We start from the raw sequence: 10,259 nt of genomic DNA, 5'->3' as shown, positions 1-10,259 counted from the left end.
CCTGCAGCGGATGCGTATTCGGACCACAATCTAGTGCTCATGAAATGCAACGTAAGATTCAAAAGACTTATGAAAGTTAGGAAGGCGAAGAAATGGAACGTAGAAGCCCTGAAGGGGAGTATGAGGAGAGAATATCAGGAACTAGTGGACATTAGTATACGGGAGATTTAAAGTACCAAGACGGTAGAGGAAAGATGGAATAATATAAAAACGGGAATAGTCAAAGCGGTGGAGAAGTCAATTGGCTACGTTGACAGTAGAAGGATAAAGACGCCGTGGATAACGGAGGCAATGGAAAATGAAATGGAGGAGAGGAGGAAGTGGAAGAACGTGGACACAGAACAGGGCAAAAGAATGTATAGGGAATTGAATAATCGATTACGACGTGAAACTAAGAGGGCAAGGGAGGCTTGGTGGAAAAGACAGTGCGAGGAAATGAAAAAGTTCCAGAAGGATGGAGAAGTAGGCGCGTTGTACGCCAGAGTTAAGTCGCTATCGGGCGGCAAAAGAGGACAAGCCATGTCTAAAATTAAGGCTAAAGATGGGAGGATGCTAACCGAGCGAGAAGAGGTACAGGGTAGGTGGAAGGAATACGTGGAGGACCTGTATGACGGAACGAACAGGGGCCGTATTCTGTAACTCCAAACCGATCGGTGCGGCACCGATTCGTCGGGTGCGACGTCACACCGACTCCCGGTAAGAAGTCGTGCGATTCTGTACGAACCCGATCGGTGCGGCACCGACGAGAGGACGGGAGATCGTCGGTAGCCGTACCGACAGCAAAAAGGTGTCGATACGGCCACCGACTAGTGGGTTTTATGAACTCCCCGGTGCGCATTGTACGTTTTATTTTGTTTTTACCTCATCACCGAGTAAATAATGAGGTTTTCTGCAATGTTATCTTTTTCTGCCCCTTCGAATACGATTTATAATTCACTGTGTCATCATCTATATTAATTACCTTGACAGAAATATAAGATAATGGTTAATAAACATGAGGTTTGCTAACATATAATGACTTTCTCTCATTTATGTTACCACTTAAGTGAAATTTCACTCGCTTGTAATAGGCTTTATTTCTCTCTATCATCATTTATTTGCTCCTTTGACATAAAAAAGATATTTTTGATTAAATATGATTTTTGCCGCAATGTTATTACTTTATATCACTCTGAATAGGCGACTGTTATTTCACTCAATCATCAATTTGGTGTTACTCTCGGCATAAAAATAAGATCTTTTTATTTAAGTATGAAGTTTGCCACAACGGTATCAGTTTCTTTCATTTGTAACAGGCAACTATATTTCATTTCACCGTCAGCCATTGATTCCCTTGACGATAAAAGAAGATATTTCTTAATAGTATGAGGTTTACCGCAATATTATCATTTTCTCTCACTTGGAATGCGCACCTTATACATATGTATTTCACCCAATCACAATTTATTTACTTCCTCGCCATTACACTTCTTTTAATTACACCCAGTTCCATATTTTTATAACAATTTCCTAACTTGTTCCTCTAATATGACATTTACATTTGCTTTTGAATCCTACGTTCACGTTCCATGTTATGTTATTTTCGTCTGCTACGGTGCCAATGGCATAACCTTCCGTTGATAACATTTAGACGGAACTTACTTAATGACAACTATATTACCAAATCATGAATAAATAGCATTATACGGAACCAATATTTTAAAAAAGAAACTACGATCTCAAGGATAGTTTCAATAATTCATTCCAGCAACAGCAATCTCCATCACATACAAACTTTATTGTGATGTTGTAATACTGTTTCCTTCGATTCTGTAGGTACAGCATTACTACCACACATTATATAAGCATTGTTTACAACTTATCCAATATCGATTATCTTAATCTAGCAATAAGTCGTAATTTCCGCAAATAAAAAGATTGAGAATGACGACAACAAACTGTGCCAACGAGTCTTCACTTGTTTTTACCCTTCTTTCATTGGTGGAGACACGTTTAACTTCGGATATATTCGGATTTTCCCTGTTTGGGAAGGAGAGGGAACCGTACCGCCTGGATTGATACCGACGACCATACTGAATCGCTGAATTTGCCGTCGTCGGTACGGAATGATGTGCTGTCGGTGGGCTGGGAAGGGAAACCGACCGGTGCGGTACCGACGAATAACAGAATACGGCCCCAGACCAGAGAGATTGACTCTAGAGGAGGAAAGTGCAGTGGAGGAGGATAATCTTGGGCCGGAGATATTAGATTCAGAAATAGAGAGAGCACTCCGTGATATGAAGGCTAGGAAAGCAGTAGGCGAGGACAACATCCCGTGTGAGCTTCTGAAAAATCTAGGGAAGGAAGGTAAGAAAAGGTTTTTCGAACTAGTGCGCAAGATCTATGAGGAGGGATGTTGGCCGGAGGATTTCGTGAAGACGGTTTTAATTCCGCTTCCGAGAAAGAAGAAAGCTGTGGAATGCGGAGATTATAGGACTATCAGCCTAATATCCCATGCGGCTAAAGTAGTGCTGAGGATATTGAACAGACGAATGGAAGCGAGGGCAAACGAGTATTTGGGCGAAGATCAGTTTGGTTTCAGAAGAGGGAAGTCAACTCGTGATGCAATAGCAATAATCCCTAGTCCCTCGTGGAGAGGAACCTAGAATATGACCAGGACGTATATGTGTGTTTCGTGGATTTTGAAAAATCGTTTGATAGGGTGAACTGGGTAAAGTTAATGGATATTCTCAAGAGAATAGGTGTAGACTCTAGGGATAGACGACTGATACGTAATCTGTATATGGCCCAGACTGCGCAAGTGAGGATTGCGGACGGAGAATCTGGGTGGGCAAGCATTGGCCGAGGTGTGAGGCAAGGCTGTCCTCTATCGCCGGTGCTCTTTAACGTGTATGCTGAAGAGATGGTAAGGGAAGCGTGGGATGAGTTAGAAGCTGGGATAAAAGTGGGAGGAATGATGTTCAAATCAGTGAGATTCGCGGATGACCAGGCGTTGATCAGTCAGTCAGCAAGGGGGCTTCAGACCCTAGTGGATGCGTTATACGAACGTTGCGAGGAGTTTGGGATGAGGATTAATCACAAGAAAACTAAGGTAATGCGGTTTTGTAAAGCATCACGAGCGAGGAATGTGAGACTCAAGATAAAGGTGGGTGGTGAAAAACTTGAGCAGGTTGAGCAATTCAACTATTTAGGCAGTACGTTAGAGGAAAACGGATACAGTAGTAAGGACATCAGGAAGAGAATTGCATTAGCGAAGGAGGCGTTCATGAACAGGAAGGAGCTTCTGAGAGGATCGTTGTGTAAGAGTTTGAAGAAAAGGTTTGTGAAGAGTTTGATCTGGAGTGTAGCTCTCTACGGTGCGGAAACGTGGACACTGAGGAAAGAAGACGAGAGAAGATTGGAGGCATTCGAGATGTGGGTATGGAGAAGAATGGAGAGTGTGAAATGGACGGAGAGGAAAAGGAACGACGAAGTTCTGGATATCTACATCTACATCTACAAATTACCCTGCGAGCCACCTCTAGGGTGTTTGGCAGGGGGTGATCAATCACCAGCATGCAGCATGCATTTGGACTCCCACATGCACACCACACCGTCCAAGAAACGTCCCGTATAATAACAAACTATACTACTATATGCTGTTAGAAATAGAATATAGAATAGAGATTCAGAAACATGCAGTAAGTTTTACATAGGTTAGTAGGCTACACTACAAGTCATGCAATCTATTTACGAGGTCTATTGCTGCCGTTATAATCTCTTATTGATCGAGGAAAAAATGACATTCGGAATCTGTCTGTTCTGCAATCTATCTCTCTTATTTTATTTATATGATCTGATCTTCCGTAGTACGTTGGCGTCCGCAAGATATGGTTAACTTCGTCATAAAATACACTGCTCTTGAATTTATCTAAAAGGTTTAGTCTATTTTTCAATCTACGGTCCGACAGAGATTCCCATCCGAGTTTATCTAAGAGGTCAGTTACACTAACAAGACTATCGTAACGACCTTTCATATACCTGGCAGCTCTTCTTTGCACGCGTTCTAACTCTGTTATTAAGCCTTTTTCATGAGGGTCCCAAACACTGGCAGCGTATTCCAAATGTGGTCTAACGAGGGAAAAGTAGCTAATTTCTCTCACTTTGTCGTCGCACTTTCCTAATATTCTTTTAACAAAACCCATTTTACGATTAGCTTGACCGGTTATTTCTCGAATATGTTTATTCCGCGATAGATCATTATTGAGTCTAACCCCTAGATATTTCACAGATTCAACTGTCTTTAACTGCGTGCCCCGAATGACATAGTTACGCTGTAGGGAGTTATTCTTCTTCCAGAAATTCATTACGACGCATTTTTCCAAATTTAATTCTAACTGCCAAGCATCGCACTAAGCTTGGATAGCAGCAAGGTCATTCGTTAGTTCATCTACATCTTTGCTGGAACGGATTTCTCTGTAAACTACAGCGTCGTCTGCAAATAATCGTAACTTACTCTGCACTACTTCGCCTACTACTACTACGATATGGTTGGCGAGGAGAGGCAGCTTTTAGATGAGATACGCAGGAGACAGAAGGTTTGGATGGAGTTAGTGCTTAGCGGTGAGGGGATGTTGAAAATGGTGTTGGAGGGTAGAATGTTGGAGAAACGAGGGAGGGGAATGAAAAGAATAGGATTTTTAGATAGATTGAAAGAGAGTAGGCCTTACAGTGAATTAAAGAAGGCAGTGCTGGAAGGAAAGGAAGGCTCCCAGATCACCTCTTTAGTACTCCATGGAAACCTACCTTAATCGGTAGAATACTATAATAATAAACTACCATTCATACAATGCTATAAGAATTTCCGTGCAAATATTTGCGCCCCCGGGTGGGCTCGAACCACCGACCTTCCGATTCAGAGCGGATCGCGCTAGCCGATTGCGCTGAGGAGGCTCTTGAAAACAATAATCCTCAATAGTCAACGAGCACATGGGATTAGTCTCAGAAAAACATAATACCGTTAGCTATCACATACTTGCAACATCATATTGTTCGCTGTGTCCGAGGGCCTCCGCCGGGATTAGAACAGCGGCCTCTCGAGTCGGAGGTGGTCTTCCGTGCCCACATGGATTCACTCAAAATACTGTCACTCACGGAAACGTCCCTGAGTGCCACAATAAGGGGGGAACGTCCATTCGGGCTCTAGAAGTGTCTTGACCCTCCGCTCATTAAAATGGGTTTACTAAAGTCGCCACCCGCGTCGCTGACGAGCAGAGCGATCCAAATTTCAGTTTTGGAGAAAATAAGCTATAATTTGGGTTGCAAACAGGTGATGACAAAACCTATCAAATCCATACATTTTTAATCGAATTGCACCCGGTTGCAAAATTCACAGAATAATTGAGAATATCAGAATCATGGCTGTGTTGCGGACATTTCTGAGAACCGATCGAGGTGAGCCCGAAGTGGCCACGATCAGCATTCACCTATAACGGAGAGCCCAGTGCTAAGTTGTTCCCACGGTTTCCCTATTTGGCAGGATAATTCTCTGGCATTCGCAAACGCGTTTGAGGACGAAACTCCGCCTGGATTCGGCTATTACATACCGCCAAAATCTATGTTGTCTGCTTACGATTGATTGGTGGACATGGCATTATTTTTCGATGGCATGAGATCCAAAGAGTGCACATGTGTTTGCGTTGAGTCACTGCGCTCCTTCTCCCGTCCGCTTGCATCGCCATCTGAACAGCGTAGAGCACCTGCGATCGTCCTTGCTGCTGCCCTCCTCACTCACCACCACGGTACACTCCGCCTCCTTTGTCCTCCGCCCTTAAAAGGACAACCCCTCAACGAGCTGGTTTAACCGGACCCCTCGCTCCTTATCTGTGCCCACACCGAATAGGATATGTAAGAGAGAGAGGGGGATGGATGCCAAGGGGTTCGACACAAAAACCACCCTCTTTCGCTGTCGAGAGCGCGCGCGGAAAAACGCCGCCACGGACGGCGATGCTCTCTTTTTTAGGGCACGGGTTTTTTCCGTGCCTTAATTTGGGGAAAACTTTCATTTGGTAATTGGCCGTCCCGCCTGCCTCCATTTGGCATCGAACGCGAGGCCTCGGCGTCGTCCTTCACGTGATTCACTCGACACTACAAGAGCGCGGATTCGATAGGAAAGGGTGTGAATGTGAAATGTTTCTGAGAAACGCAAAAAGAGACAGCATAAACTGCATGATTTCCCATTACTACGAACAATATTCCGCCATTTTATTTTGCAATGTCGGCCTCCGTGGCGGTGGGGATAAGTCATCGCCTACTACAACGAAGGTCGCTGGTTCGAGTCCCGCCTGGATGGGTTGCCCCTTCCAGGACATGGGTGTGTGTTATCGTCTATTGTTGATTATGAAAACTCCCGATTTAAGGCCTCATTTTGCTGTTTTCGGGTGTATTTGAGGTAAATTAAATAAATACATAAGGTCTTTAAATATCGATGCTTATTTTAAATGCTTATACCATGGAAAACTTGATGAAAAAACGTCATATTCACTCGAAAAAGTTGAGTGAGTCACTGGTTTCCAATGTCTAGAGCGTACATATTTTTAAAAGCTAGTTTTGTTCGTTATTTGATAAAGATGGTAAACTTGTCACCGATTATATTGACAAAGCTAACTCTTTAAATTCCCACTTCGAAAGTGTATACACTACTGATGATACTCAATTCAATTTAGACATCCCACATACTGACGAATCGATGGAAGAAATATCTATACAACGTGATGGAATGACTAAACAACTACAATCGATTAAGAATAGTAAATCTCCGGGTCCGGAGGGAATCCCCGCGCGTGTCCTCAAGGGGTTAGCTCCACAGATCGCACCTTACTTAGAGATCATATTCTAGAAGTCACTCTCCGAAGGGAAGTTACCGCTAGACTGGAAAATTGCAAGCGTTACACCCATATTCAAAAAGGGAAACAGACATGACCCAGGAAACTACCGTCCGATTTCATTAACATCGATTATAGGCAAGATACTTGAGCATATCATCGTTAGCAATATCATGACTTTCTTGGACAGACGTAACTTCCTCCATGACTGTCAGAACGGATTCCGAAAAGGTAGATCATGCGAAACTCAGCTCGCGCTCTTTCTTCACGACGTTATAAAATCTGGCGAATCAAAAAGACAAGTTGACGCACTATTTCTAGATTTTAAGAAAGCTTTCGACACTGTACCTCACAACAAACTTTTATACAAATTACAGTCATGCGGATTATACGAGACGGTTGTAAACTGGATACGAGACTTTCTCAGAGATCGTAAACAAAAAGTAGTTCTTGACGGAATTAGCTCTGATGTTGTAAAAGTTACATCAGGTGTTCCACAAGGAAGCGTAATCGGCCCCCTGTTGTTCATTATATAAATTTATGATCTCTGCTCCCGCATTAGCAGTAAAATTCGTTTATTTGATGACGACGCTGTCATCTATCGCGAAATTAGTGACTAATCTGACTATGAAATTCAATCATCGGACTTAAACAACGTTCATTTGTGGAGCCAAGAGTGGGGATTTGAACTTAATCTGAGCAAATGCATGGCGGTATATTTCTTGCGGCATTCGTCCAATTCTAACCATGTTTATGCAGTGGATGGTATTAACACAAAGGCAACCGACGAAGTGAAATACCTGGGAGTTACGATACCCTCGAACCTCACGTGGGGAACACATATAAAGAGTATTTGCGGCATAGCACCGAAGAAATTAGGATTCGTCAAGCGTATTGTGGGAAGATTTTCGGATGAGAAAGTGAAAGAAAGGTGCTATTTCGCTCTCGTCCGACTGCACCTTAAATATGCAGCGAGCGTATGGAATCCCGTGCAGAAAGACTTAATCTGCGAACTGAATAAAATACAAAGGAAGGCTGCTTGGTTCGTCAAAAACTGCTACGGGCGTACAGACAGCGTTACCCAGATGTTATGCGAATTAGGCTGGGAGCCGTTGGAGACTCGGAGGCTGCGCGCTAGGCTTAGATTGCTTGAACTATTGACAATGGATATCTTTAAGAGCGACACAGAGAACATAATATTGGAGCCACACTATATTTCCAGGTCCGATAGAAGCGATAAATTAAGAGAGATGTTTTTCCGAACGGATAGATATGGGAATTCGTTTTTCCCCCGAACCATAAAGGACTTTAATAAACGCTAGTACCAACCCCGTTGGAGTACTTCATTTTTTTATAGCTGTAAACGGCTGGTGTCCTAACACCCCCTGCCACACGCCTTTTAGGCGGCTTGCGGGGTATTATACAGATGTAGATGTAGATTTGTTTGCAGAATGACGGTAAGAAAGTTTAAGGTATTTTCATTATAACGTCCATATTCTTCTGCTCACAATATGTATTGAAGTTACGTAGAAAGTGAACAGAAAGCATGACATTTTTTCAATAACGTAGCATGGATTTCACATAGCATACCATTCGCTATTTTTTAAACATAATACCATGTTGGAACCAAACTTAACGTAGTCATCCGTGGATATCTTTGGCCTCATATAATGAGTGATTCCGTGAACGGATTGTGCAATATGAATTTAAAATTGACACAGGTAATTGATGCTCCCGCAACGTAAATTTTTAGTTTCGAGTTTATAATCAATCATTTATTGTACAAAGCCACAAAATGTGAGCGGTTCCATGTCGGTATTGAGTAGGGCGGATCGCAAAAATCGATTTTTTTCAAATCCATCTGGTCCAATGAAAAAAAGTTGTGGGACCGATCAAAAATAAGGCCTGAAAAATTTGAGACCTGTACGTGAACCCCTGACCCTCGCTCAAATGCAATTTAGGGGGGGAGGGTCAAAATTCGAAAAATATAATATTTTACGGGCATTTCCTACAGATTTTGCCGAGTTACTGATCTTTAAGGACAAAATTTTCGTGCATTTTGACGTATCTGCCACCGTTTAAACACAAAATGCCTAATTTGAGTCCGCGTCCGCGAAGAAAATATTCCAACGCCCACGCAGCATCGCGGATACCAGAGCCGCAGGCCGATCCCTTCCCCTCCACGCTCGCTTCTCCCCCTCCCACGCCTCTAATACAGCAAAATTCATCTCGCGCATGCTGCTAGGAGGTCGTTTATCTTTGATAATATAAATCAGAAGATGGTAGAAGGTAAAAAATGAACCGTAGTGAGACGACTTGTTCCTTATTTGGCGCCTCGTCGCCGTTAAACAAATCGATGTTACCAACTTTTAGAGAAGTGATGAAATATTTTTAGTTCTGCGCACGCAGGAAAGGAGACTACGGTCTATGAAGACGCCTCTCGAGTGGCTATGACGGTTTGGGAACTTATGGTTAGGTTATGCACTTCTATTCCGGTATTGTCCGACAGCTGTGACTAAATGGATTTTGGGTGAAGGCCGCCGGCGTCTCCTCCCCGCTCCCCTCTCGAACGCCCCAGATGCACCAAAATTCACACCAAGTGCGTCTTTCTTCGTTCATCACCATCATCATCACTGGTCAAGTTTCCTAGGATTAGTTTGACGCAGCTCTCCACTCAGTTCTCCTCTCAGCTAATCTTTTCACTCCTACGTATTTCTTCTCTTTCACATCTCTCTTTACTTGCTCCATATATTTTGTTCGAGGTCTTCCTTTTCCATTCTTGCCTTCCACCTGTCCTTCGACGATTGTCTTCATCAGGCCATCATGTCTCAAGATGTGGCCTATAAGGTTGTTCCGTCTTCTTATTAAGGTTTTCATGAGGCTTCTCTTCTCTCCTACCCTTCTTAGGACTTCCTCGTTACTAACTCGGTCGATCCATTTGATTTTCATCATTCTTCTGTAGCACCACATTTCAAAGGCCTCTATCCTTGCTTTCTCCGCTGCGGTCATTGTCCATGCCTCACTTCCGTATAGGAGCATACTCCAGATGTAGGTTCTTATAAATTGTTTCTTTACTTCCATATTTAAGTTTCCCGCTGTAAGCAGGTCTCTCTTTTGGTGGAATGCTCTCTTCGCCTGGGCTATTCTGCTGATAATTTCTTTCTTACTTCTCCCGTCACTAGTTATCTTGCTTCCCAAATAACAGAATTCATCCATTTCTATCAGTTTTTGCCTCCCTATTTTAATGTTGGTCTTGACTTCTTCTCTTCTGCTGCATACTAAGATCTTGGTTTTCTTCGTGCTTATTTTCAGTTGATATCTACTCATTACCCTACCCATATTAATCAGAATATTTTTCAAATCCTTCTCTGTTTCTGCTATAACGGCTATGTCATC

This window comes from Ischnura elegans, chromosome 1 (genome assembly GCF_921293095.1).
Source record: "Ischnura elegans chromosome 1, ioIscEleg1.1, whole genome shotgun sequence".
Classification (NCBI taxonomy): domain Eukaryota; kingdom Metazoa; phylum Arthropoda; class Insecta; order Odonata; family Coenagrionidae; genus Ischnura; species Ischnura elegans.
Note: the sequence above shows the minus strand (reverse complement) of the source record.